Raw genomic sequence first — 23742 nt, 5'->3', positions numbered from 1 at the left:
GGAAATATATCTAGCATAATCTATCTATTATATCTCTAAAATTGAGAATGTGTGTGTGAGAGAGAGAGAGAGAACAATTTTCAACCTATATACTCAACAAATTTTTTTATCTACAGATTTGAAAATTTGTATATAGGGTATTCAGACATATGGAAATATATCTAGAGTAATCTATCTATTATATCTATAAAAGTGAGAATGCGTGTGTGTGTGAGAGAGAGCGACACAGAACAATTCTCAACCTATATATTCAACAAATTTTTTATGTACAGATCTGAAATATCACATTTGTATAGAAGTAGAAATCTTGATACCTACTCTGATACCTAATAAAATAAAGGACACTCTTTAGGGCGGATTTTGATTATAACAAGTCACTAATTAGAAATTATAATAAACATTCTAATAATTTAAGAATTTTACCAAAATAAAATTGCATGGTAATCACCCAATTTCTGCCACAAAATTTTGATTGGCAGAACTCATAAACATAAAATATATATTTTCTAATTTCATCTTTTTTTTTTTCTTTTTACATAATCTGGTTTGATGTTTTCCCAAATATTCAAATCACTATATTTTGCTGCTTAATATCAAATACAGCAACTGAGTTATTTTTATGCATCAAACAATTACATTTTCTCATTCATCCAAACTAATCACTGAACATCAATTTCATATTTTCTTCACTAAAATATTACTGTGCTTGATGTCATCAAGTGGAGCGGATCATTTTTTTTCATTTGTTCACACATTTTTCCAATTTATATATATTTTAAAGATTCTTAGCCTATGTCATTGCATACCAATCTGTTTATTAAAAGTTAAGGTTCACTGTAAACACATATGTTACACCAAAATAAAAACGCTTCAGATAATGTCTTGATATTCAATTCAGTTTCTCACATGACATCTTATGAAGTTAGTAGAAATGTTACAGACTTTTGAATCTCAAACACTTTCAATACTGTGCACTGATATTTTCTTTTTTTGCAATATAAGCACATTCATGATTTTTTTTACAAACGTTAAAAACTTTCACATTGTGTAGCAATATACTGAAACAATTATAAAAATATTTGTTTTTATTTTGAATGATGCAGGGCATCTGAAGAGAGATTTTTCTAACAAAATGAAAGTATAATTTTTAGCAATAGGTATCTAGGAAAAGGCCACTACATATGTTATAAGTTCCAAATTTCCACAACCTGGCAAATACTGGTACATGCTAGCAAATTTAGATTTGCAATTACAAAATATGATTCTAATTTTTTCCTTTGCTCTTTATTCTAACACTACACTAAGTTTACTGTGTTATTTCGCTACAGTTGATATTGTGTAGAACAATAAGAAAATCATAGTGAACAATGCATTCAACAAAATTTCACACACATTTCTAGATACCTATATCTAATAAGTTCAAAAGAAAGGACACACTTAGGGAGGTATTTTGGTGGTCAAGTCACTAAAAAGAGATTAGCTGGTTTCCCGGCATAGCCCAGGATATAATAAAGATTGACTGAAATACATGTTCTAGCTGGTTTCTAGGCGTTGCCAGGGATGTAATATAGACACATTATGTTGTATATTACCTGTTCTCTTCTCCCTAAGGTAAAACAATTTCATATACATGCTGTAAATTACCTATGCTAGGGATAAAACATGAACAATATCAGTCCTAGGGTAGATAAAACAAATAATACATAGAGATGAAAGATTCCTCTCCCCTAAGAATCAAACATATGTTCAATATCTGCTTTTGTTTTTTCATTGTTTATACGGTCCCGAGCAACGCCGGGTAGCCCTGCTAGTCTATATATATAAATCTCAAACGTCTGTGTGTATGTATGTTTGTTTGTAACGCTAAAACTTTTGACAGACACAACCAGAGTTGACAAATGTGGTATCATATTGAAGCCCCATCACCTGGATGACAAATATCGAAATTTCACGTCAAACGGACCACTAGAAGTTGGTCAACTGATCAGTTATCTTCGAGGGGGGCCCCCAAAAAACCTGTCATTATCTATATATATAAAAGACAAATGTTTGTTAGTAACGCTAAAACTTGAGATGAAAGATTCCTCTCCCCTAAGAATAAAACATATGTTCAATATCTGATTTTGTTTTTTCATTGTTTATACGGTCCCGAGCAACGCCGGGTAGCCCTGCTAGTACCTTATAAATTCCACCATTTTCACTTTTTTTATAACTTTTTTTTCTTGCCAATATCATCCAATAGAGACTTGTATCAGATAATAAAAAAAAATACCTTCTAAAATCATTTTTTATGACTTTTCACGGCTTGTTCAGTTTTCTATTATAACGTTGTAGTAAATTAAACACGGACTTAAGGTCCATTTTTTTTTACTCTAAAATAACCGGACGTAACTCAGCGTTCACTCGGAACGTATTTCTTTTATTAGATTGTTAGTGGACGCTCAGTTACGTCTGGTTATTTTAGAGTAAATAAAAAATTTTAAAAAATGATTTTAAAAAGTATTTTTTTTTTTAATTATCTGATACATAAGTCTCTATTGGATGATATTGACAAGAAAAAAGTTTAAAAAAAAAAAAAGTGAAAATTCAAAAATTTATAAGGTAAGGCTTAAGGCTCAGATTCCCAAAGTCCGCCTAAATTTTTTTTTAACTTTTGAAATGACGACTCTATAATTACATGGTACTAGTGTAGAGAGTGATCCGGACGTAAATAATAACGTTATTACTTAAAAAGCCATTCTTAACATGGGGAGGGTGTTTTGTACCTATTCTATACTTTAACCTTACAATTGAATAAAAAAAAAAAAAAACATAAAACTTTAATTAAATTTGGAAATACGATTTAAAAAATAGCGCGGATCACTCTCTGCACTAGCACCAATTACATATACGAAATGTGTACAAATTAAAAAAAACATATTTAATCATATTTTACGCCCGGGGAAAGCCCCCCTCCCCACCTAGTATAATCAAATTTATAAAATTCACTGTCTGTCTGTTTGTTTGTCTGTCTCCATTTTTTCAAACTATCTATTCTGAAACTAAAAGTCGCAGAGAGGCGCTAGGGTCTTTAGCCAGTTAAAATAGTTTTTAAGGGGTCAAACGATGGATCGAAATTGAAAAAAATCATTATACATTTTGTGCCTTTATCTTAGTTTATTTTTATTAAGTCCATATGCATGTCACGTAGGTAAAGTGGTAACGTCACCAGCTTTGAATGCTACAATTTTGCTTTCGGTTTCGATTCTAGCTGATGGCACCCAAATACTTTCTTTTTTCTTTTTTTTTTTTTTTTTTTAATTACTTTTGAAATCACGATTCTATGATAATATATACGAAATCTGGAAAAATTAAAATATCGTATTTTACGACCAGGCAAAGCCCCCCCCCCCCCGGTAGTTATACATAGATAAAATTTGTTTATTTACGGTGGTCCTAGATAAAGTTTTTTCAGGTTACGGTGTGGAATACGATGTTTTTACCCCTAGTTACGGTATTTACCCCGCCTTTCGGTGTTATTTGCCCTGTTATTTAATTATATATACGTGTGTATTATATACTGTACTGTCTTTTGTTACTAATTTTTAATGCAGTATCCCGGGGTTCTGTATTTCATAAGCGTGGGGTGGGGAAGAAAACAAAAAGTTAAAAAAAAACATTTGTTAATAAGACCCTGCTGAGGGGGTTTACTTCTTTATTTAACAGGGATTCCAGCAGCTTACTCATGACACACAGGAGACTTATTGGTCTGTACTGAGAGGGAGATGACCGATCACCTGAATTCTTAAATACAGGGCATTCTGATGAGGTTTTCCAGGGTGATGGGAAACAATTCTATTTAAGACAACGCTTAAACAGCTTTGTAAAGTATGGAAGAAGCTTTTTTAGCACTATAATAGGAATGACGTCAGGGTCAGTTGCTTTACTGGAATCAAAATTTTTGATTAGCTTAGCAAAATCACATACAGATATTTGTATGTCGTATAAATTGTTTTCTGATACAGGAGGAAATACTGGGGGTAGGCGACCTTGGTCACATAGGGTAGAGTTAGCTGCAAAGTTCTTGACAAAGAGTTTGGCTTTGTCTGATGCTGACGAGATTACCTCAGGTCCATTGATGATGGTTGGGATAGAGCACACGCTTCTGTTTAGGATCCTGTTTGCTATTTGCCAAAACTGGTGGGAACCAAGCCGCTTCTCAGCCATTTTGGACTTGACGGACTGAGCATACAACTCTCCTGCATTCTTTATTACTTTTTTAAAGTGGTTGCTGGCAGTTCTGAAAACGGCTTTAGTCTCAGTACATCTATTACGTTGGTTGCTATGGAAAAGTGATTTGTGTGCACAATGGCAGCAGCATATTCTGGAGAGAACCACGGTTGGCTGTTAGGTTTTTGCTGGAATTTTTTTGAGGGTATGAAATGGTCTATACCTACAATTAAATATTCCGTCAGGTCTGATACTATAGAGGACACATCCTTTTTAAACATGGAATGCAGAGGAAGCTCTGATATAAATGTACGGAAGCTATCCCAGTCAGCCATAGTGTATCGATATACCCTACGATGGAGAGGTACGTCTGCAAACTTATCACATTTCATTTTTATCTTAATTGATACAACAGAGTGGTCGGAAGATCCAAGAGGAGACAGAACGGAAACTGAACATAGTTTAGGGCAAGTTGTGAGAAAAGGGTCTAGGAGACTTGCATACTGGCCATCAGTGTCGGGCACAGGGGTAGGTCCGTGAACAATCTGAGTGAGGTCATAAGCAATGCAGAAATCACGACAGAACCTCCCCTCATCATCGGTCTTGTTCGAGTTGGTTAACCATCCCACATTATGAACACTGAAGTCTCCACAGACGTGAATACTAGCCAAAGGATGAGCAGACAGGATGTGGACAATTTTCCGAGATATGCTTTTAAAGATAGTAAGTCTGCTGTTGTGAGGACGATAGAGAGCAAATATAAAGGCAGTAGTGTGAGCTAGTGCAACCCGGAAGCACATATAGAGTAATTAAGGATCTTCTCCAAAGATGTCTCTACCACATGGCAAGCTATCTTTAATGTAGGCACTTATTCCATGCCCATATACGGCATAATCACACTGACACACCGGTTCCCGTCAGATCACCGAAATTAAGCAACGATGAGCCTGGACAGTACTAAATGGGTGACCATTTGGGACTTCCAGGTGCTGTATGTGCTCTCCGCTTATCTCAGCATTGTTTCCAGTCGTTCTGGTCTTCTCTTTGCCACTGGATTCAAGCAGTGCTGATTCAGGAGAGGTGTTGTTAGAGATTGTGCAACCCCTGCCACACAATTACATGTGCAGCTGCCCCTATAGGGGGTATCCTTTGTCTTTCGAGAGTGAACCGTGGCATCGATATATTCCGATCTTGGGGTCATATTTGGAACTTAAGTTAGAGTATCCTTTAACTACGAACTCATCTAGGGAAATAGTCGGCCTGGTTCCACTTAGGAATAATAGGTCTGTGTTAGTCTCCTGTAATTGGGTTTCAACCTCTGGAAGGTTGGAATGTAGACCCCTGATGTTGGAGGAGACATGGTAGTGAGTGTCTACGTTGGATATTGGAGATCCAGGTTTAATTGTGTATTTTTTCTGGAAACTTTTCATGGTGTTTTGGGATTTGTGGACTAGGTCGACAGACTTGCTTAGAGCAGGACAGAGAGGGAAAGTAAGAGAGGAAAAGAAATGAAGAAATTTTTTTTTTTTTTGTAGCACATCTATATATATAAAAGCGAAAATGTATGTATGTATGTATGTATGTATGTATGTATGTATGTATGTTTGTGTGTCAGCTAAAAACTTTTGACCGACGGAAAACAAATTTACAAACTTGGTACCATATTAAAGCCCTCACTCTCCGGACGACAAATATCGAAAAATTAGCCCAAAAGGACCATCAGAAGTGCGTCAACTGATCGATTTTCTGCAGGTGGGGGGGTCCCAAAAAAAAATGTTAAACATTACATAGTTTTAATTCAATTTATAACTGCCCCCAAAAATATGGGCGCCAACTCTTCTACATAAAGTATACATGGGGCCGTTTATTTTGGGTCAACTTGTATTTAAAACCCGCTGACTCATGTCACGTGATCTTGACGTCAGCAAGCTCTAATGGCAGTCTGAATTTTAAAAAAACATGTTATCGGTAAAAAAAATTTAACCCTTACACAAGCTAAACTATGAACTTCTACGCTATGGCAACGTTACCAAAGTTATTAGCACATTCAAAATAGTTAGATACGATAGTTAAACAAAAAATAACAAGCCAAAAATGTGAAGTAAAAAAAAAATATGCTTACAAAAAATATTAACGATCAAAGTTTTTACAAAATAAAAAAAAACAGCCGGACGCCATTTTCTTTTTTAGTAACAGTCTTTAGAGTAAGGAAGACGAAGTGAGAGAGAGAGAGAGAAACGCAAACAGAGAGAGAGAGAGAGACAGACAGATAGAGAGAGATGTCTAGACAGGAAACGAAATACGTAATTTAATGTGAAGTAAAACAAAAAAAAATAAAATACTGCTACATCATCTCGTAAAAGCCTTACCAGAAGCTACTGCATGGTCCAGAATCCATTCACCAAATGGCAATACAGCAGCCCCAGTACTCTGCACCTGCTGATAGCACAGCCTCCTTAGTTGTTAAACTAAGGTTCAGGTCCCTGACTATCAGGTGGGTAACGTCAGCCCAAATAAAACGTTTACTTCCAGCACCCTTACTAGTGACGTAGCGAAAAGGATAGACATAGAAACAGAAAATTTCCGACAACTCTGACGACTGTTCGCGCAAAATACTGCCAACCTCGAATACAGATTTTTCTTCTCGCTTTGTCAGAAAAATCACTCGTTAAAAATGAGGACTGAGGGACAAATAAGGAGAAGCGAGAGTAACGGGAGCTGCCAATAATGCATCCACAATGCATTGTCTACTCTCCATAAAAAAAATGATAATATTATGTATTGTACAAAATATAAGTCCAATTGATGTGTTCAAGGCCAGTATGGAGATAGATTCACCGGAAGTTAATATCTCCTTTAGTAAGTTCGATTTACTGTGTGCGTGTGTGTGTGTGTGTGTGACGCGGTTTATCTCAGCCTAGAGGCAACCCACCCAGGCAAGTTAGGTACCGAAATGAAGCTTATGACCCAGCGGCTGTTTTATAGTGATATTTACATCCATGTTTGGTGTATGGAAATGAAAAAAAAAAAAATAATCCAAAAATTAACGATTTCCTTAACAACATTTTATTTACTGGATATTTTTCCGGTACAAAGACTCAAGTTTGCCCAGCTGGGCAAACTTGAGTCTTTGTACCGGAAAAACTGGGCAAACTTGGGTTCTTGTTAAATAAAACAAATCGACTTTGAAGTAGTATTTGTTTTATGTGGTTATTTTTTGCTCCTTACACTAAGTGGCTTCATGCCTTGACTGGAGCGATTTCCATAAAAAAAACAAAATGAAAAAAAAAAAACGCTTTTTAATCATTTGTTTGTCATGCTTAAGAGAAAAGTAGTCAATGTCCAGATATTATTTTTTATTTTTTTTTATTCGCTCCAGACACGTCATGAAGCCACTTGGTGTAAAGAACTTAAAAATATTACTTCAAGGCGAATAGATTCTGATGAAGAAAATATAAATTGCTTATGGAATGTGAGGACTAAAGGACAACATAAGGGAAGGGAGAGTTATGAGATTACCTGAAATAAACCTTCCGGTCCGCTTTCTACTGCCTATGAAATATTGAGGGAGCAATCTTAAAATCAAGTTTGGCATGTAAATGATAAAATACATTAGCCTCTCTTTCTTCACCAAAACCATATTTCATACCTGGCAGCAGAGTAGACAGAACCTGCGCGAACCTCATTAGACAACCAGCCTGACTCTTTGAATTCGACCCCGTCCCTCCTCCCACCCAAATATCAATCAATGGATGAAGTCAGACAAGCATTAAAAAAAATGAAAAGGGACAGTGGGTGGGGTGGGTGGGCTGATTCAAACCTTACTTTCGGATCAGAAATTACATGTGCCATAGACAGGACATACAGGAAATATTAGCATGTGTCACAGTGCGATGAACCATGATTCATCAAAAAACATGGCCGACCACACCCAGAACAAAGATAAACGGACAGATTTATAGATAGTAATGGATCTTTCTCTCTTTCTATTTTTTTTTTTTTTTTTTTTTTTTTTTACATTTGGTCGGCTGCTCTGTGCAGCATTATCAATAAACTTGATGCCTCTGTTCAATCTCGAAAGACAAAGGATACACCCTGTAGGGGCAGCTGCATGTGTAATTGTGTGGCAGGGGTTGCACAATCTCCAACCTCACCTCTCCTGAATCGGCACTGTTTGAGTCCAGCAAAGGCTTTTTTTGTGGGGGTTCTCAGGGAGGTAACAATGTTTTAGAACTTTTTATATTCTCCCTAGATTATAATATCTACGATTTGCAAATGGACGTCGTCTCTACATTCATTTTGATAGACTTTTATAAAATTCCCTCCATTCCATCATTTTGCGTGTTTGTTGGTCTTTTTCGTATAAATAAAGTGAAACTAAATCGAAGCAAATGCAACCGCTTCTCGGCCTTTGTGGCTGGGACGTCTAGAAGGCAATTCGCTTTGATCAATGCGAGGAAACCCTTCATATCAAACAATTGCTACTCATTTGAACACTGCCAGAGTTCCCACTTTTTGGGGGGAGCTGGTTTTTCCCCCACATTATAAACGCCCTCGTGGGGAAACAAATAAATACCACGAACTGGCCCCAGGCCAGGTTTAAAAGCCATTTTCCTTTCTGCACCGACTCCTATGATTCTTAACTTAATTTTGGACTCAATAAATTCACTGTCCTCTTTCGCATTATGGTTAGCGAGAATGACTAATTACCATGTTTTCGAGGTCGATCCCACTTCTCTCTCTATCTTTTAAAAAAATTTTTTTTTTATTTCATCTTTGTGCCAATATCCTCCACCCGGGAATTACCAACTCCTTTTTTCACATTCTTTTTCCTGCATTTTTTTTTTTTTTTGCTCAACGCACACACCCTCAAACATCCGGGCACCCCTGCTAGTTTAATCTATTTGTTTGCTCCTCTTAATAGTGTTGAGCTTTTCTTATTTTTTTATTTATTTTTTTTATTACATTTTCACTCCAAACAAGGTATTTTTTTTTTTTTTTTTTTTTTACAGTGATCACCACTTATCAAGGCCCGGAAGCCACTCAGGGATAAGGGTTATTGCAAGTACATTACGTTAGTGAGGAGATTTGCTGAAGTGTTTACTTAAGTGGGCGGTTCATTAGGAATTTATTAACATTGGACTTGAAGGCATCCAAGTTGTAGTCCGGAGGGAAGCAGACAGACGGAACAGAGTTCCACAGGCGTGCAGTTCTAAGAAAGAAGCTTTGTTCATGGAATCCGCGTTTTGATTTAGGCACAGATATAGAGTGGAGAAAATTTTTCACAGTGGATTCGGCTAGACGGATGTTTTTCGTGAAAGATTGGCGAGGGGGGACCAGAGATTGGAGTTCAGAAGAGCACCTGCCATGGAAATAACGATAAAACAAGGACAGGCTCGCAACGTCTCTTCTGTGGGAGAGAGGTTGCAGAGTGGGAGAGAGGCATATTGCCACTTTGTTGTAAGGGGCTATTATCAGGGACATGGGCATCAGGGGTACTGTGTAGGGAGTTGGGTAGTAAGATATTGGTTCACGTTGCACTTGAACTTCTGCATGACAGTACAGTTGGGGAAGCAGGGAGCCGGCAGGGAATTCCAAAGTCTAGCTGTCCTGGGGAAGAAACTACTGGAGTAGAAGGCTCTCTTACATCTAAGGATCTCTACTGTGAAGGGGTGGGATTTAGCTGCTTGTCGGGTTTGTCGGGGGTATTTACGTCGAGGGGACACAAGTGCTTGCAGTTCATCAGAGCATTCACCATTAAAGTACCTGTAGAAAAGGCAGAGGGATGCAACATTTCGTCGATGGGACAGGGGCTGAAGCTTAGATGACAGTTCAGAACCTCTTTTAAACCTTGTCTAGGAGCGAGAGACTAGTGGTAGATGCACCGGCCCAAATATGACAATATCTTGATAAACTTTGCTTTATTAAGGATTTATTCTTTGATAACATAGCGTAGTATCTGTTCTGATGCTACGCTTCAATTTTTTTTTTTGTTCATGGTCAGTGGAGGAGAAATCCTTCACAACTGAGACAATTTCTATTTCTGTTCCTTTTCTCCACGTTAAAAAACGACCATGGTGTCTAACTCTGCCCTCGTGGGGAGGCAAAGTAAATTGAAACATAATTATATATAACTATATAAAGTTGACGTTTTTGGTGACACTTACTTTGATAGCCTACATTTTCGATTTAAAATTTATTGAACAAACTTCTTAATATACTCAGTCATGGATATGCGAGCAACTAAAACAAATTTTCAATTATCATTCATTTTTTTTTTTTATGGTTTCTTATTGGATAATTGGTTCCATTCGACTATTACACTTGGTTCTATTTATGCATAGTTCCTACATTGTGAATAACTGCATAGGTTGCTGGAAAAATTATGGGATCCTTCTATTGATCCAGTAGATATCTGCTGATGCAATTCTCTACCTTTCTAGCCAGGTACATCCAAGAATAAAGAGTTCAAAATAGACTTCATAGCCTAGTGGAGGGATGCCCTTTTCTTTTCCCTGCAACCTCTTTCTCACAGAAGAGACGTTGCGAGCCCGTCTCTGCTTTATCATTATTTTCATGGTAAGTACTCGTCTGAGCTCCAATCTATGGTCCCTCCTCGCCAAATGTTCACGAGAAACACTCGTCTGGCTGAAACCACTATCAATAATTCCCCCCACTCTTTATCTGTGCTTAAACCAAAAGTTAGATTCCATGAACAAAACTTCTTTCTTAGAACTGCACGCCTGTGGAACTCGCTTCCGTTTGTCTGCTTTCAATCTGACTACAAGATGGCCATCTTCAAGTCCAATGTAAACAAGTTCTTGGTGAGCCGTTCCCCTTAAGTAATCTAATTTACCAAATTTACACTTCCAACGATTACTATGATATTGTCCCATTGACTACTGTACACTCTTTAGCCCTTATCCTCGAATGGCCTCTGGGCCTTGATAAGTGGTGGTTCCCTTGTAAAAAAAATAAAAAAAATTTCAGGATGAAAATGTTCTCTCACACAAATTTATCTTTTTCTATATATATAAAAAGCGCAAAATGCGTGTGCGTGTGTATGTCTCGCAAAAACTTTCCACACACGCGACGAATCCTCAGAAGATCAGTTTTGTTTTAAAGCTCGATCCTTCGGACGACAAATATCGAAAAATTGGCCAAAAACATTCATTCCTTCACTCTAAACTGGGCAGTGTTGTACGGGGGCGGGTGGGGGTACATTTTTGTTGATATTTTTGCAAAGTCATCATACGTGCTTGCAATGACTAGCCTTAATTTGAACAGCAGCGAAGTCGTATGTCATGGTGGGCGCAGGGGTTAAGCGGTTTGCTTTTTTTTTCCACGTTTTCCTCCTTTGCGTTACAGGTTCGAATCTGCCTGCTTAACTACTCATTTTTTTTTTTTCTTTTTCTTATTTTGAGGTTTACATAATGGGATTTCTTTTTCCTTTTAAAACAAAAACTGAATTATTTTACCATATGCTTAATTTTTTTTTTTTTTTTTTTTTTTTTTTTTACACCTCTCTCCACCCAGGTTGCGTCTATTTTTTTTTTTTTACACCTCTCTCCACCCAGGCTGCGTCTATTTTTTTTTTTTTACACCTCTCTCCACCCAGGCTGCGTCTATTTTTTTTTTTTTTTACACCTCTCTCCACCCAGGCTGCGTCTATTTTTTTTTTTTTTACACCTCTCTCCACCCAGGCTGCGTCTATTTTTTTTTTTTTTTACACCTCTCTCCACCCAGGCTGCGTCTATTTTTTTTTTTTTTTACACCTCTCTCCACCCAGGCTGCGTCTATTTTTTTTTTTTTTTCTTGTTGTATTGACTCCTTGCTACACCACCTCTCCACACCCGGGCAACACCGGGTACTCCCGCTAATCTATATATAAAAGTTAGAATGCGTGTATGTGAGGACATTTCTCAACCTATATACTGAACAAATTTTTGACTAACAGACTTGAAATTTGGTATATAGGGTATTCAGACATGTGGAAACCTTTTTAATCGGTTTTCATTCGGAAAAAAAAAGGCTGCTAAGAGGTCAAAATAGAAAAATTGAATTTTTATCTGTTTGTCAACTGTTTCACAACTGCAATTGTTCGCATGACAGATTCCTTATGTTAAGAATAAGTAGGTTTGAAAACACTTTATAAAGAACGTGTCACACTGGCCTAATGGTTATCGTACTTGACTATCTTTAGATTTTGGTTTAGAAAAAAACGTAACACTCGCATGCACATGTCTCATGTCTGGACTTTTCGGTCGGCTCATTTCTTCTTAAAACTTTTTATATCATGTCGAAATGATAATATCTATGAGTTACGAACGGGGGTCGCCTGTCCATTTAATTTGCCCGACTTTCACGCGTTATTTTTTCCAGATTTTTAGAACGTCCTGTGTATCTTTCGCTTTTCAGTATTTTTATTCCTCTTCGCTCGTGGCCGAGATGGCTAGATCCCAGGGTTTTTTTTTTTCATTTTGTTTCCATCTCCACGTCAAAGGTCCGGGGTTCAAGCCTACTTTCCTACTAAAACTTTTTTTTTCATTTACACCCCCAAACACCCACCCAACTTTTTTTTTTAAAACAGGGTTGTTTTGATCAACCCCACCCCCCAGCACACATGCCTACAAACACCCGGGCCACGCCAGGTACCCCCCGCTAGTCTTCTATAAATATAAAAGCAAAAATGTGTGTATGTATGTTCGCTTTTTGTGTATGTCCAAGAAAGGCTTTTTTCCGAGAAGCGATCGGTCGACTTACTTCTTCTTAAAACTTTTTATATCATGAGTTACGAACGGGGGTCACCTGTCTATTTAATTTGCCCGACTTTCACGCATTATTTTTTCCAGATTTTTAGAGCGTCCCGTGTATCTTTCGCTTTTCAGTATAAAACAAGCGAAAACTGGCTTGCAGCTGCGTCATGTTTTAAGGTCAAACATCACGCGACTTAAGGGTCTCTCACATGTTAATTTCATTTTATAAACGTTAAATTAATTCATTCCTTCCTCTTCTCTCGTGGCCGAGATGGCTAGGTCCTAGGATTTTTTTCTATTTCGTTTCCATCTCCACGTCAAAGGTTCTGGGTTCAAGCCTACTTTCCTACTAAAACTTTTTTTTTCTTTTACACTTCCAAACACCCGGCCAACGTTTTTTTTTAAAACAGGGTTGTTTTAATCACCCCCACCCCCCCCAACAACACACATCTACAAACACCCGGGCCACGCCGGGTACCCCCTTCCCCGCTAGTATATCTATAAAAGTGAGAATGTGTGCAAGAAAAACTTATATACGCAATGAATTTTTAATCTACACACTTGGAAGTTGGTATATAGGGTATTCAGACATGTGAAAAAAAAAAGAGCTGCTAAGAGGTTAAAATTAAAAAAATTTTGACATTTTTTTTTTTTTTCCCCAATTTTCACCCCAAACAAGGCACAGTGTCACTTTGAAGTAGGGGGTTACTATCGGGGGCATAAGTTGCAGGGGCATTATGAATGGAGATGAGTAGCAAGATGTTTGTTCACATTACACTTGAACTTCTGCATGTCAGTACAGTTGGAAAAGCAGAATCTTGGAAGGGAGTTCCAAAGTCTAGCAGTTCTGAGGAAGAGACTACTGGAGTAGAAGGCTTTCTTACACCTAGGGATCTCTACTGTGAAGGGGTGGGATTCAGCTGCTTGTCAGGTTTGTCAGGGGTATTCATGTCGAGGGGGTACAAGTGCTTGTAGTCAGAGCATTCACCATTAAAGTACTTGTAGAACAGACAGAGGTAAGATTTTGTTGATGGGACAGAGGTTGAAGCTTCAGGACCTATCAGGTTGGCGACTCTCTTTTGGACCTTGTCTAGGAGCGAGAGACTAGTAGCAGATGCACGAGCCCAAATGTGACAACAGTACTCCATACATGAGCGAATGGTGGCCTTATAGAGGTACATGATACTTTCAGGCGTAGGTAGTTTTCTAATCGGATCTTTATCTGTATCAACTGTTTCACGATTGCGCATGCGTGAATCGTTCACATGACAATTTTCCTTATGCTAAGAATAAGTAGGTTTGAAAACACTTTTTAAAGATTATGGCAAGCTGGCCTAATGGTTATTGTACTTGACTCCAGTTCTTTAGGTTTGGAGTTCGATCTTGGCTTGAGTATTTTATTCTTTTTTTACTTACAAGAAGTGAACTGTTTTGAAATAACATACTCGCATGCACATGTCTCAGTTTCTTTCCGTTTTTTGTTTTTTTCAAAGAAATTCAACATTACATTTAATACCGGACAACGCCAGATATATCTGCTAGTATATATATAAACTACATCTAACCATAACTTGTTATATGCATATATCTATGTCTGTATAAAGTTGAATTTTTCATCGCACTTACTTTGATATTAAAAGCCTACATTTTTCTATTTAAAACTTGTTAAAACAAACTTTTTATACGCAGCCATGGATATGCGAGCGACTAAATAAAAGTCAACTAATTTGCATATTGCTTTGTAAAACAAACTTTCATTAATTATTCAATTTTCTTATTGGATGATTGGTTTCATTAAACTATTACGATTATTTTTCTGCATAGTTTCTACATTGTGAATAATTGCGTAATATTTAGGATGAAATGTTCTAATACACACATTTTTTTTTTACTTGGAAGTCACCACTTATCAAGGCCCAAAGGCCACTCAGGGGTAAGCATTAATCAATGTAAAGTGGTATTGTAATAAATTGTTAATGGTGTAAATTGGGTAGAATTTGATTATTTATGGGGACAGCTTAACAAGAACTTGTTTACATTGGATTTGAAGGCTACCATGTTGTATTCAACTGGGAAGCAGGTTAGTGGAACAGTGTTCCACAGGTGGGTAGTTCTGGGAAAGAAGCTTTGTTTATGGAATCTGTGTTTAGATTTAGGCACAGATAGAGACTGAGGGAAATCATATATAGAGGTTGTAGCTAGTTGAGTGTTTTTTGTGAAAGTTTGGCAAGGGGGAACCATAGACTGGAGTTCAGTCGAGCACTTGCCATGAAAATAGCGATAGAGCAGAGACATGCGAGAAAGAGAAATAGTGATTTCTGTACGCAATGGCAGTAGCACATACTAGGGTGAACCACGGCTGGACAATAAAGCCTTTGCTTGAATTTCTTGGAGGCGTTGGAGCGGTCTATACCGATAATTAACCATCAGGTCTTATAGAGGACACATTATCCCAATCAGCCTTAGAGAATTGATATACAGTAAGATGGCGAGATACAGCTGCGGACTTATTACACTTTGTTTTTATTTTAACAGAGAGAACAAAGTGATCGGAAGAACAGAGGATGAGCACATTTCTGGGCAAGCTGTAAGGAAAAGGTCGAGGAGACTTGCGTTTTGTCTGTCAGAGTCGGACGTACGAGTGGGTTGGTAAACAAGTCACAAAGTTTAAAGTCATATCCAGGATCACCGGACTTATGAAAAAGAATTTTAAAAAAAAACTACTCCAGTGAACCAAGTGCAAAAGAAATACAGACAATTGCTCTTAAAGCGGCAGTTAGTATCTTAAAAGAGATCTCTCGGTTGGAGTGTATAAGATGACTTTAGTTTCACAATCATCATCATATCTTATTGCAATAAAAATTAACCCATCACATGGCGGTGCTGTTTGCCTCCTTAAGGCATTGGTTTTAGCAATGAGGACCCAATCGGCAGTTTTTCCCTAAGGTGGTGCATCGTTTGTACCTCTCCGCATGGACATAAAAGTGAGGTGTCTAGGCCCCACTTGTGGAGATTGTCTTTTGTTTTGCCTACTTTGGCTCTGGCTCTATTTAGAGTCACCCAGTTTTTTCTACCAAGGTTTGAACCCTGGGGGAGTGTTTCTTTTGGGTCTGGTAGGGCTTCATTTTTATTCCTGCTGTTATAGTCTCGCCATCGTTCCATCCTATAGGAGGCAGCTTGCCTGGGATCGATTTTTCACAATATCTATTACATTGGAAACAATGAAAATAGTGATTTTTATGCGCAATGCTAGCAACCCATTCTGGAGTGAACCATGGCTGACTGTTGGGCTTTTGTTGGAATTTCTAGCCGATATATATTAAGACATCCACACTTTGCATGGGACTTCGCTGTACGCTCGAATGCCGGCTTCGTGGGCACCCTGGCAATAAATGGATGTTTTAAGAGCAATTATTGCTTAAGCTGTCTAAAAGTTTTTAAACTACGTCCTCAAGCGACTGAAATCCAACTATGAACTTTAAAGCAAACAGATTATATCAAAGTTGGAACTTGTATTGTTACACGGAAAACTTGAAACAATTACAAAGAATCAACAATGGTTAACATTTGTTTAGTATCACAAACATATTTTTTATCAAAGATATAACAAAGATACCTTAACTCTTGACCTTGAAAAATGGCGTGCACCATCCCTAGGTCAGAGATCATCATGATGTCAGGTTTGGTCATGATCGGTCCAGAGGTGTGGGCTATATGAAAGTATATACACATAGCTTATGAACTTGACCTTTGACCTTAGAAAATGGTGTGCACCATCATCATGCCAGGTTTGGTGATGATCGGTTTAGTGGTGTGAGTTGTAGGAGAGTTGTACACAGACACACACAAATGATACAACTTATATATAAATCTAATAAACGGCTATATGTCTGTCTGTCAGTCTGTCTCAATATTTCAAAACTATCTCCTCCGAAACTAAACGTCGCAGAGCAGCGCTAGGGGCCTCAAGTTATTGGATTTTTTATGGACCGTTCTTTTATGGGTCTTTAGCCAGTTAAGATAGTTTTTAAGGGGTCAAAAATGGGTTAAAATTGAAAAAAAAAAATCGTGAAACATTTTGTATATTCTTTTTTTTTTTCTTTTTTTTTTTTTTATTACATTTTCACCCCAAACAAGGCACATTGCCACTTTGGTGTAGGGGGCTAGTATCAGGGCAACAACTACTGGGGTACTATGTAGGGATTTGAGCAGCAAGATGTCGGTTCACGTTACACTTGAACTTCTGCTCGTCAGTACTGTTGGGGAAGCAGGGACCTGGAATGGAATTCCAAAGTCTAGCGGTTCTGGGGAAGAAACTACTGGAGTAGAAAGATCTTTTACATCTAGGGATCTCTAGAATGTGGGGGTGGGATTTAGCAGCCTGTCTGGTTTGTCGTGGGTGCTCACGTCGTGGGGGCACAAGTGATTGCAGTTTGTCAGAGCATTCATCACTAAAATACTTATAGAAAAGGCAGAGGGATGCAACGTTTCGTCGATGGGACAGAGGCTGAAGCTTAGATGCCAGTTCAGGGCCTATCAGGTTTGCAACTCTCTTTTGAACCTTGTCTAGGAGCGAGAGACTAGTAGCAGATGCACCAGCCCAAATGTGACAGCAATACTCCATACATGAACTAATGGTGGCCTTATAGAGGTACAGGATACTTTCGGGTGTTATTAGTTGTCTAGCACGGTAGAGACAGCCCACCTTTCTTGCCGCGGCCCTGGCAATGCCTTCAATGTAATTGTTCCAACTCATGTTTCCTGTGAACGTTAGGCCAAGCAGTTTGAAAGATGTACTCTCAGATAAAGAGTCGTTGGTCATTGCTATATTTATCTTAGTTTATTTTTAATTTTTAATCAGTTCATATACGGGTCATGTTGGTGCAGTGGTAACGTCACCAGCTTTGAATGCTACAGTTTCGGTTTCAATTCTAGCTGATGGCACCTAAATACATTTTTTTTTTTACTGTTGAAATCATGACTCTATAATAATATGTACGAAATATGAACAAATTAAATTATCATATTTAAGCTTATTTTTACGCTTGCCCCCCCACCCCGCTAGTATATATATATATATATATATATATATATATATATATATATATATATATAAGTTTAGTGGTTAAAGTTAAATTCTGAAAATCAAAATATAGACACATATATTCGAGTTAAGAATTTATTGTTTAATAAAAGGAATAAATAGAAGGGGGTTATGTTAATTTCCTTAATCCATGTATTTTAAATAATGGCTCATATCATCAGAGGAAACGAAATGCGGTTAGCAAAATGTTCAGCTGTGAATAGACACGTATTTATATTTTTTTTTTTTTTTTTTTACATAGGCATCACCACATTATCAAGGCCCAGAGGCCACTCAAGGATAAGGGTTAAAGAGTGTACAGTAGAAATTGGTCAATATAGTAATCATTAGTAATGAAAATTTGGTAAATTTGATAACTTATATGGAACGGCTCATCAAGAACTTATTAACTTTAGATTTGAACACAACCATATTGTAGTCAGCCGGAAAGCAGGAAAACGGAAGACAATTCCACATAAAACTTATATATTGCTCTATTTTTAAATATTGAGATTCTCTTTTTTGGCTAGGATCACCCTGAAAGTATTACCTCAAGTAATATCCATCAGGATTTTTCATCTGTCTTATCTCGTTTTTTTTATATATATATATATATATATATATATAATTTCGGTTTATATAAAAAGTGAATTTGCCTCCACTAAGCTCTTCTGACTTTTTGGCCTACAGATTTGAAACTTTATATATAGAGAATCTGAACCTATAGTAGGTGTGTTCCAAAATTTATGATGATCAGTTAATCAGTTTGGGAGCGAATCCTTTCGATATGAATCTGTAAACATACATACACCCATAAATAGAGAAAAAGAGATGAAGGGTTTTCCTGCATCTGTTTATTTATAGATCAAGAAATGCTGGTAGACCTCAGTAAAGATTTTTATACACAGTGTAGGGAGCAATTCATTACACTTCAAATGATTAACTGAAATGGCTGCAGGGACACTTTGGTAATCGTTTCATCTGTAGATGTGATGCTCAAGCAACTTCACATTCACAAGATCTTCTTAACCCTTCTTCCGTCCTCACAATCTTTATTTGTACATCCCATGATGATGTCAAAATAAAACAATTCTCAGAATATTTTGCAATTGAAAAGTTACGAATCAGAGCAATGTCGAAAGAAGAGTGTCAGAATTAGGAAGATCAAGGGTTCACTCAGTACATGTAGATATGCGATACCACTGACGTACCTCCCCACCCCATTTAAGTGTTACGAAGTAAAAAGATACAAGAGGGGAAAAACAGAGCAAAGGTACAGGAAGTTATTCACAAAGGAACACAAAAGAAAGCTAAAATAGGATTGTTAATCAAAGTGTGGCAGTAAACAGGAACAAAGGATCAGTCAATATATTTCACAGTTAGTTTTAGGTGTGACGAGGAGTTTTGCGACAATTTACAACAGTTGAGAGTTTACAGACAGTCTTAGGGTTGCAACAGTTGAAGACATTTTTGAGTTTGACGCAATCAAAAGGCAGATTGTGGCTCGAACCAGATTCAGAGAACTTTAAGAGATTAAGATGAGCTGACGAACGCCGCCTGATGTTTTTTTACATCTTATATTATGCTCCTGTCCACAGTTGAAAAAAAAAAAAGAACAAATACCTTGAACATGTAGATTAGATGTGCGATACTATTAATGTCCCCTCCTCACGTCCAAGTGTTTAGAAAGTATAAAGATAAAAGAGAAAAAAAAAAAAAAGAACAAATACCTTGAACATGTAGATTAGATGTGTGATACTATTAATGTCCCCTCCTCACGTCCAAGTGTTTAGAAAGTATAAAGATAAAAGAGAAAAAAAAAAAAAGAACAAATACCTTGAACATGTAGATTAGATGTGTGATACTATTAATGTCCCCTCCTCACGTCCAAGTGTTTAGAAAGTATAAAGATAAAAGAGAAAAAAAAAAAAAAAAAAAAAGAACAAACGGGTAGGAACACAAAGGAAAGCTAAAATAGGATTGTTTATCAAGGTGAGGCGGTGATTGGGACAAAAGATTTTGATATGTTTAGAGTTACGGTCAGTTTAAGGAGTGGATGTGAGTTTTACGATAGTTAGGGATAGTTTTTTTTTTTATATTACATTTTCACCACAAACAAGGCACATTGCCACTTTGGTGTAGGAGGCTACTATCAGGGGCAGCAACTACTGGGGTACTATGTTGGGATTTGGGCAGCAAGATGTCAGTTCATGTTACACTTGAACTTCTGCATGTCAGTACAGTTGGGAAAGCAGGGACCTGGAATGGAATTCCAGATTCTAGTGGTTCTGGGGAAGAAACTACTGGAGTAGAAAGATCTTTTACATCTAGGGATCTCTACTGTGTGGGGGTGGGATTTAGCTGCCTGTCGGGTTTGTCGAGGGTGTATGTCGTGGGGGCACAAGTGTCTGCAGTTTGTCAGAGCATTCACCACTAAAATACTTGTAGGACAGGCAGAGGGATGCAATGTTTCGTCGATGGGACAGAGGCTGAAGCTTAGATGCCAGTTCAGGGCCTATCAGATTGGCGACTCTCTTTTGAACCTTGTCTAGGAGCGAGAGACTAGTAGCAGATGCACCAGCCCAAATGTGACAGCAATACTCCATACATCGGCGAATGGTGGCCTTATAGAGGTACGGGATACTTTCAGGTGTCAGTAGTTTTCTAGCACGGTAGAGAGAGCCTACCTTCTTCGCAGTGGCCCTAGCAATGTTTTCAATATAATTGTTCCAACTCATGTTTCCTGTGAATGTTAGGCCAAGCAGTTTGAAAGATGTACTCTCAGACAGGGACTCACTGGCCATTGCTATTGGTGTTTACGGACAGTCTTGGCTTCGATACACTTGAGGAGCTGCGAATTGGACTCAGTTGAAAGCAAATCATGGCTCAGATTGATATAAGCTGACGGCAACCAACTGATAACCATAGCCGAGGTAGAAGACGTAGGGGTAGACCGTAGCATGTAGAGCGTCGATGGCGCCGTACATGCACTCAGAATGCAACTGATATTTGCAGAATGTGTTGAGTTTTGAGTCGTTTATTCTTTTATATATATTAACCCTGGCACGCTTCCTGCCAATGTGATTGACGCTGACACGGCCAGAAGAGGAGATGAAGGAGAAGAAACCCACGGCACACAACGTTGAGGTCAGCATTTGTTTTAGAGCAGGCGAACTCCAGTATTACAGGTGTACACTTTTTTGATTGGGTTTTTTTTTTTTTAAAGTTTGTACCCCAAACCAAAATGTAATTTCTCATTGCTATAATGACAAGTCATAAGATTATCAGAAAATATCCCAAACCGACATTTAATTTTTTTTATATCTAAAATCTTTTATTGTGGGCACATAAATCTTCGAAAAACAAACAATGGTACCAAATTTTTTTTTTTTGGTTTTGTTCTTGTTTTTTTCACCCCAAACAAGGGGCTACTATTTGTGTCCAGATTTGCAAGGATACTATTTAGGGAGTTGGGCAACAAAATGTCTGTTTACATTACACTTGAATTTCTGCACGTCAGTACAGTCAGAGAAACAGGGGTTTGAGAGGGAATTCCAAAGTGCAGCAGTCCGAGGGAAACAGGTATTCGAGTAGAAGGCTTTACAGCATCTCGGGATCTCTACAGTGTAGGGGTGGGATTTTGCTGCTTGTCGGGGTTTGTTGTCGAAGGGGTACTAATGCTCGGAGTTCATCAGAACACTTGCCATTGAAATACTTGTAAAACAGGCACAAGGACGCAACGTTCCGGGGATGGGACAGAGGTTGGAGTTTCGTTGATAGTTCAGGACCTATTAGTTGATGACTTTTTTTTTGAAGTTGAACCTTGTTTAGAGAATATGTGCAGATGCACCAGCCCAGACAATACTCTATGCACGGGCCACCCATAGCTTTGTAGAGATATAGGATACTTTCAAGTGTGAGTAGCTTTCTAGCACGGTAGAGAGAGCCCACCAGTTATGGCCCCATTCAACTACAGACTGGAGGTGGTCTTCTAGAGTTTTAGAAATTTCTTTAGATATGTGTCCATTAGTTTTACCCTTGTTATAGAGCATAGTGTCATCAGCAAATATACCCATCTCGGAGACAATTTTATCGGGGAATAATAAAGGTCCAAGGATTGACCCCTGTGTCACACCTGCATTTATATTGTGTTGTTTTGATGCACGAGAAGACAACCTGGATTTGTCTCCAGTCCGTAGTGAAATGGGGTCTAAAAATGGGTCGTAACATTCAATAGTGCCACGCCTAAGATTTTTCCCTTTAATAATTACAAGAAATCTTGTCCATTAGTTTTACCCTTGTTATAAAGCATAGTGTCATCAGCAAATATACCCATCTCGGAGACAATTTTATCGGGGAAGATTTTTCCCTTTAATAATTACAAGAAATCTTCTCAATCACTGATGGCCATGCCTGCAAGTACTTCATTCAAACTCCTCGGCTCAGCATTCGCAGGGAACATGAGCTGGAACAAATACATCAAGGGAAAAAACATACTGAGGGCATTACTAAAGCTGCTGCAAAGAAGGTGGGCTCTCTCTACCATGCTAGAAAGTTACTTACGCCTGAGAGTATCCTCTACCTCCCTAATTTCATCATACGCCATGCATGGAGTATTGTTGCCACATTTGGGCTGGTGCATCAGTTACTAATCTTTCTCTCCTAGACAGGAGTAAAAAGAAAAAGAAAAAACTCGCCAACCTGATAGGTCCCGTGCTGTCAACCAAACTCTAACCTCTGTCCCATCAACGAAATGTTGCATCCTTGTGCCTATTTTACAAGTATTTTAATGGAAGGTATGAATTCCAAGTCCTTGTACCCCCATATAAATATAAATACCCCCCCCCCAACTAACCCAAAATCCCACCCCTACGCTATGGAGATCCCCAGATACCGGAAGACCTTCTACTCAAATAGTTTTTTCCCCCTCAAACTACTCCTGGGTTCCTGTTTCCAACTGTACTGACATGCAGAAGTTTTGTTTGTTTGTTTTTTTTTTTACATGGTAGTCACCACTTATCAATGCCCGGAAGCCACTCGGGGATAAAGGTTATTGCGGTTACAGTAATCGATGAGATGATATCGTAGTAATCGTTAGTAATGGAGATTTGATAAAGTGTCTTACTTAAGGGGGCGGTTCATCAGGAATTTGTTTATGTTGGACTTGAAGACATCCAAGTTGTCAGCCTATGTCACGGTAACAGTATTGAGCGAGTTTCTAATAGTATTTTGTATAGTTTTTTAGTTTTTACTCATTTTCCCAAACTTACCGTGTTGAGTCCCTCGTTATTTGCAATTTTTAAATACGTCGGTAAACACTATGTTTTTCGAGCTGAATAAAGATGCTTCATTAAATAAAAACACTAAAAAAATTATACAGTTAGGTAGAAAAGTAACTTATCTTGCCTTTGGTAACATTTATTTGTTATATATTTGATTTTTTTACCTTTCTTTTCGTTTATTAAAAAATTAAAAATGGTGCCCGACTCTCTTTGACACGGTAAGTTTGGGAAAAGGAGTTAAAAATAAAAAAAACTATACAAAATACTGTTAGAAACCCACCGAATATATATCAGACTATGTCACCGTAACATATATTGAGCGAATTTCTAAAAGTATTTTGTATAGTTTTTTTAGTTTTTACTCATTTTCACAAACTTACCGTGTTCAACAGAGTCCCCCCCCCCGCCATTT

The 23742-nt window shown here is 37.8% G+C and overlaps 1 protein-coding gene and 1 long non-coding RNA gene across 2 annotated transcripts in view; both read right to left on the bottom strand.

The window, feature by feature from the left end:
* The window catches only part of LOC145270911 (uncharacterized), a 317731-nt gene that overhangs the window by 291811 nt on the left and 2178 nt on the right, over positions 1 to 23742 (bottom strand). The window lies entirely within an intron of this gene.
* On the bottom strand, positions 755 to 22874 carry LOC145270912 (uncharacterized). The gene is made up of 2 exons (XR_013865617.1): positions 21149 to 22874; positions 755 to 20731 (listed from the first exon to the last, which is right to left on the bottom strand). It is a non-coding gene; the product is annotated as an uncharacterized LOC145270912 (long non-coding RNA).

This window comes from Euprymna scolopes, chromosome 46 (genome assembly GCF_053919585.1).
Source record: "Euprymna scolopes isolate OS-2025 chromosome 46, ASM5391958v1, whole genome shotgun sequence".
Classification (NCBI taxonomy): domain Eukaryota; kingdom Metazoa; phylum Mollusca; class Cephalopoda; order Sepiida; family Sepiolidae; genus Euprymna; species Euprymna scolopes.
Note: the sequence above shows the minus strand (reverse complement) of the source record. Positions and strands in the feature narration are given on the sequence as shown.